Source organism: Sphaerodactylus townsendi, linkage group LG08 (genome assembly GCF_021028975.2).
Source record: "Sphaerodactylus townsendi isolate TG3544 linkage group LG08, MPM_Stown_v2.3, whole genome shotgun sequence".
NCBI classification, from domain to species: domain Eukaryota; kingdom Metazoa; phylum Chordata; class Lepidosauria; order Squamata; family Sphaerodactylidae; genus Sphaerodactylus; species Sphaerodactylus townsendi.
This window is the reverse complement of record NC_059432.1, coordinates 111198092-111204783: the sequence shown is the minus strand read 5'-3', so window position 1 is coordinate 111204783 and position 6692 is coordinate 111198092. Positions and strand designations below refer to the sequence as shown.

Below are 6692 nucleotides of genomic sequence, written 5' to 3'. Positions count from 1 at the left end.
CTCAAACCTTAGATTTTGTTTTACTGCTTGAAGCAGCAGGGACATCTGTTGTTGCAGTGGGTTTATATCTGTGAATGCCACAATCAGATATGTGAAAACGTGTGTGTGTGTGTGTGGGACTTTGGAAAGAACATTTTGCCCTGGTAGTAGTATGTGCGAAAAGGATGTAAGGGTCTTGGTAGGCCGAACATTGAACATGAATTAGCGTTGTGATGAGGTAGTTAAAAAGGCTAATGAACATAAGAACATAAGAACAAGCCAGCTGGATCAGTGACCAGGAAAGTCCACATCTAGGTCCAGCTCTCACTACTACTCAAGCAGTGGCCCACCAAGGAATTTGCCCTTTGGGGGAGCTCACATGCAGGAGGGTAAAAGCAATATTAGCCTTCTCATGCGGCTTATCCCTGAGCACCTGGACTGTTAAAGGGCATTTGCAATCTCAAGATCAAAGAGGGATCAAGATTGGGAGCCATAAGATCGAGCTTCTCCTCCATAAATCTGTCCAGAAGCCCTTTTCCAAAGAAGCTATCCAGGTGAGTGGCCATCACCACCTCCTGTGGCAGTGCATATTCCAAACACAATCCCCGCGTTAATGTTAGTGAAGAAGTGTTTCCTTTTATTAGTCCTAATTCTTCCCCCCAGCATTTTCAATGGATGCCCCCTGGTTCTAGTATTGTGAGAAAGAGAGAAAAATTTCTCTCTGTCAACATTTTCTATCCCCTGCATAATTTTATAGACTTCAATCATATCCCCCCTCCGACGTCTCCTCTCCAAACTAAAGAGTCCCAAACGCTGCAGCCTCTCCTCATAGGGAAGGTGCTCCAGTCCCTCAATCATCCTCGTTGCCCTTCTCTGCCCTTTTTCTATCTCCTCAATATCCTTCAATATCCTATCTCTTCAATATCCTAATGCAATTTTGGGCTGTATCAAAAGAAGTACAGTGTCCAGATCATGCGAAGTGATGGTCACACTTTGCTCTGCTCTGGCTAGACCTCACCTGGCATATGGTGTACAGTTTTGGGCACCACCATCTAAGAAGGATGTAGACAAGCTGGAACATATCCAGAAGAGGGCAGCGAAGACGGTGAGGGGTCTGGAGACCAAGTTGTGCGAGGCAAGGTTGAAGGGGACTCAGTATGTTTCGCCTGGAAAGGAGACAGCTGAGAAGGTAGCCATCTTCCAGCACTTCCAGTACTGTCATGTAGAGCAGTGATGGTGAACCTTTTTGAGACCGAGTGCCCAAATTGCAACCCAAACCCCACTTATTTATCACCCGAAATGAAGTACCAAGCCTGTGAATTTAACGAGGAATGCTGAGGTTTTTAGTTTAGAAAAGCGGTTGGTTCCTGTTCCACGCCCGTACCCACTTTCCACTCGAGCAGGGGCCAGTCTGCTCAAGCCTCCAGCAAGTCCTTTACGCACCGCTCTGTGCCTCTCTAGCATCTCTGCCTCCTCTGCACCCCCCCTCGGGCAGCAACCAGCAGACAGCTGGAGCACACCGGGCCCCTGACCCGCTCAGCCGAAGTCTTCCTGCTACTCACCGCAATGCATGCACATGGTGCTCAGGTGGCTCCAGAGCCAGGCAACCTATAGATGTGGCAGGTGGAGTGGGGTGGGGTGGAGTGATTGGGGCCTCCGCCCACGCCGTAACTTCTGTGTGCGCATGCCCAAAGAGGGGTCTCCGAGTGCCGCCTCTGGCACCCGTGCCATAGGTTCGCCATCACTGATATAGAGGATGGTGTGGAGTACAACCATAGTTGCTAAATAAAATCTTGGTGTTTGGGTTGTTAATCAACAAAAAAAGTTTAGGTTTGATTGGAAAGTACCTTTTTTGCATACGTTTACATTTTCCACAGAAATGTTCTTTTCTTTCCTTCCTGACTTTAAAATTTCTGCAAGTTTTACATCTCTATCAGTGACAGAGTATCACAGGATCATTTCTATCATTGCTTTTCTTCTGTGACGCAGGTGTCAAACTCGCGCCCCTCCAGATGTTATGGAGTACAGTTCCTTGATGGACTACAGTTCCCACAACATCTGGAGGGCTGCGAGTTTGACACCTGTGTCTGCTAACCGATTTCCAGATCGAGGCATCAGATACCGGCCTACTTCTACTCTGTTACCCCTGAACTTGAAGTTGCATGGTGAACGCAGAAGAGATCTTGGGTGCTGTGTGTTTCCGGGCTGTATGGCCGTGTTCTAGCAGCATTCTGCTAGAATACAGCCATACAGCCAGCCACAGCCAATGATACGCAAATAATTCCTCGACCATGAAAGCCTCTCGACAATAATGCATTAGAAGAGATCTGTCGAGATTGATTATTGCCAGAGAGGCGGTGCTTAACTCAATTGGGTTTGAATGACTTCTGAACATCTGTTTCAATGGGAAAGGTAGATCTTTGTCCATTCTGTAACTAGTAAGAGTACCTCCGAAGTAGAAGAGCCAGCATGGTGTAGTGCACAGGTGTCAAACTCGCGGCCCTGCAGATGTTATGGACTACAGTTCCCATCATCCCCTGCCAGCATGATGCTGGCAGGGGATGATAAGAACTATAGTCCATAACTATCTACGAGGGCAGCGAAGTTTACACACCTAAGTATAGTGGTTAAGAGTATAGGTGGACTCTAGCCTGTTCGATTCCCATCAAGATTATCCTCCCTATGGAGGAGTCCGACTGCTCCCCTAAGGGAGGGCTCTTCTTCGAAGCGGGAAGGATTCTCCGGGTCGTTCTGCCTTTATTATGGAAATCACCGGGCTGTTTTTAATGAAACATTAGAGTCTGTTTTAATGTTAAGGGTTTATATTGCTGCTGTTTTATTTGTATGGTTTGCCCCTAATTTATTTGTATTAATTTTGTTGTACACCGCCCAGAGCCCCTCGGGGATAGGGCGGTATAAAAATCGAAAAAATAAATAAATAAATAAAATAACCTGGAGAACTGGGTTCAATTCTCCAGTCCTCCGCATGAGCTGCAGACCCCTATCTAGTGTCCTGGATTTGTTTCCGCGCTCCTCCACATGAAGCCTGCTAGTCAGTCACAGTTCTCTCAGAACTCTCTCAGCCCCACCTGCCTCACAAGGTGTCTGTTGTGGGGTGAGGAAGGGGAGGAGCTTGTAAGCCGCTTTGAGACTTCATAAAGGCCGTGGAGAGCGGGGTAGAAAAACCGACTCTTCTTCCAGAGGAGGCATCTGTCGGGGATGCTCATGGTATGGATTACTTAGCCTTGGGGAGTTGGCTTCAAGGTCCTCGTGGCTCCCTTCCAAGCTCTGTCGTCATGGGTTTTTGGAAGGTCAGGAAACCGTGGCTCAGATTCTCCAAGGAAACCTTTACAAGTTTTGAGACACTCCGCGGCAGATGTGGTGGCGGACGGAGCTTTAAAGAAAAGTCCTCGCAGAGCCTTTTACCGTAGTTGAAGCGGCAATTCTTCCTGCACAATTTTTTTTTTAAAAAAAACCCTGATAAATATAGCAGCCATTGTTTGCGAGGGATTGTAAAGCAGTGCGGGTGTTGAGGGATGACCTCATGAGAGTCGGCAGCCAGGGCCACGGCCCCTTGTGCACATGTGAGAACAGTTGTTCTATGCAGATGGGGAGAGCGGCCGGTTCCAGATATGATATCACAGCGTGAAATGCGCAACGTTGTAAATAGGATTTTCATAGGCACAGATAATAAGGCCCATCTGCTTTCGAAGAGAAACTTGGGGAGTTCCTTTCCTTTTTATTTTCCCGAGGAAAAGCGCCAAAAAGAAGGATGTTTAGCGTTGCTTGTGGATGTACTTTGAGGCCAGTGGTCATCGCAAGTGGGTTTTGTGAGCCTGTTCCACTTTGAATTGAAGAAGAAGAGTTTGGATTTATATCCCCCCTTTCTCTCCTGCAGGAGACTCAAAGGGGCTGACAATCTCCTTGCCCTTCCCCCCTCACAACAAACACCCTGTGAGGTAGGTGGGGCTGAGAGAGCTCCGAGAAGCTGTGACTAGCCCCAGGTCACCCAGCGGGCGTGTGTGGGAGTGCACAGGCTAATCTGAATTCCCCAGATAAGCCTCCACAGCTCAGGCGGCAGAGCAGAGAATCAAACCCGGTTCCTCCAGATTAGATACACGAGCTTTTAACCTCCTATGCCACTGCTGCTCCTTTTGGTTGACCTTTTGGTGACAGCACACAAAGTGGGCCATTTACACGGAATGACGTTTGCCAGGCATTCAACTTGGGCTATTGGCTGTGGTCAGGTGGCTGTATTGAAATCCTCAGAGGAAGAGTGGAGTGAAAATACGACAGACAATGTGCGGTCTTGGTGCAAGGTCATGCTGGAGTATGCTGGAATATGCTGCCACAGGAGGTGGTGATGGCCACTAACCTGGATAGCTTTAAAAAGGGCTTGGACAGATTTATGCTATAAAGCCCGATCTTTGGCCTCTGAATCTTTGATCCTCCCTTGTTCACAAGAGATTGCAAATGCCTTAGCAGACCAGGTGCTCGGGAGCAGCAGCAGCAGGCGGCCATTGCTTTCACCTCCTGCCTGTGAGCTCCCAAAGGCACCTGGTGGGCCACTGCGAGTAGCAGAGTGCTGGACTAGGTGGACTCTGGTCTGCTCCAGCAGGCTCTTTCTGTTGTTCTTAAGGTTGGTAACCTGCAAAATTTTCAACATTGGGAACAGGACAGCTGAAACATTTTTTCTCTTTGCGGGGCTGCTAATTGCCTTTGGCTGATGAATGAAAATGCACTCTTCTAGACATTTCTCTTAGGATGTCAAGAACATAAGAAAAGGCCTACTGGATTAGACCAGTGGAGCACCTAGTCCAGCATCTAGTCCAGTTGGCTCTCACAGTGGCCAACCAGTTCCTCTGGAGGTCCAACAACAGGGCATAGATGCTGACGCCTTCCTCTGACGTTGCCTCCTGATGCTGGAATTTAGAGATTGTACCTCTACATGTGGAGTTTCTCTTAGGCTCATTCCGCACATGCAGAATAATGCACTTTCAAACTGCTTTCAGTGCTCATTGAGGCTGTGCGGAATAGCAAAATCCACTTGCAAACAGTTGTGAAAGTGGTTTGAAAACACATTATTTTGCGTGTGCGGAAGGGGCCCTAGTCACCATTGCTAATAGCCACTGATAGACCTATCCCCCATTATTCTATTTAATCCCCCTCTATAACTCATCATGCCTATGGTCTAGCCCAGTGATGGCGAACCTTTTTGAGACTGAGTGCCCAAATTGCAATCCCACTTATTTATCGCAAAGTGCCAACCCGACAATTTAACCTGAATGCTGAGGTTTTAGTTTAGAAAAAAAACGGTTGGCTCCCTCTTCCTCCGCCCCACCCGCTCGAGCAGGGGCCAGCTTGCTGTAGCCTCCATCAAGTCCCACGCGCACCGCTCTGTGCCTCTCTAGCATCTCTGCCTCCTCTGCGCCCACCCCTCGGGCAGCAGCTACCTGGAGCACAGGCACCAGGCCCGCCAGCCGAGTCCTCCCTGCTCACTGCAGTGCACGCACGTTGTGCTCAGTGGCACAGGCCAGCCTAGATGTGTGTGTGTGTGTGTGTGGGGGGGGGGGTTGATTTTCTGCCCCCACATGACAAATCGTGTGCGCGTGCCCACAGAGAGGGCTCCGAGTGCCACCTCTGGCACCCGTGCCATAGGTTCGCCATCACTGGTCTAACCGCATCTTCTGGCAACGAATTCCTCATATTAATCACTTGTTGTAGAAAGAACTATTTTCTGTTGTCTGTCCTGAATCAACGGCCCACCAACTTTGTCGGATGCCCCTCGAGTTCCAGTATGTTGGGAAAAGGAAAAAAAAAGATTCAGCTCAATTCTCTCTGCCCCGTGCATCATTATATACCCCTGTCATGTCACTTCTTCGTCATCTCTTTTCTAAACTGGAAAGGCCCAGATTCTTCAGCCTTTCTTCATAGTGAAAATGCTTCAATCCCCTAATCATCTTGGTTGCCCTCCTCCTCCTCCTCCTCCTCTTCTTCTTCCTCTCCTTCTTCCTTCTTCTTCCTCTTCTTCCTCCTCCTCTCCTTCTTCCTCCTCCTCTCCTCCTTCTCCTTCTCTTCCTTCTCCTTCTCCTTGGTGCTCCTTCTCCACTGCACCTCCACCTCCATTTCATTTCCCTTCTCCTCCTCCCTACTCCATCTATTCTTCCTAAAATATATATATATATATATATGCTGTGGTCTCCTTCCATTTTTTCTTCCTTTCCATTCATTCCTTCGTCACATCTTCTGCTGCCATTCCACCATCCACTATCTTCTTCTCCTTCTCCTTCTCCCTTCTTCTTCCTCTTCTTCTTCCTCTCCTCCTTCCTTCTTCTTCCTCTTCTTCTTCCTTTCCTTCCTTCTTCCTTCTTCTTCCTCTTCTTCTTCTTCTCCTCCTCCTCCTCCTCCTTCTTCTCCTTCTCCTTCTCCCTTCCTCCTCCTCCTCCTCCTCCTTCTTCTCCTTCTCCTTCCTTCTGGTCTCATCTATGGTTCCTCCTCCTCCTCCCTCTCTTGCTTCTTCCATCTATTTCCTTCCTCCTTCTTCCATCCTCCTCTCCTTCCTTCTCTCTCCTCCTTCCTCCTCCTCCTCCTTCTCGTGTCCTTCTCCTGTCCATGCCTTCTTCTTCCTTCCTTCTCCTTCTTCTCCTTCTTCCTCTCTTCCTTCTTCTTTCTCTCTCCTCCTTCATGTGTCTCTTCCTCACTCCTCCATGTGT

At 48.6% G+C, this 6692-nt stretch overlaps 1 protein-coding gene across 1 annotated transcript in view; it reads left to right on the top strand.

Annotated features, from left to right (window-relative positions):
• The window catches only part of LOC125438540 (DIS3-like exonuclease 2), a 77047-nt gene that overhangs the window by 1032 nt on the left and 69323 nt on the right, over nt 1–6692 (top strand). The gene's annotated exons all lie outside the window — the stretch shown is intronic.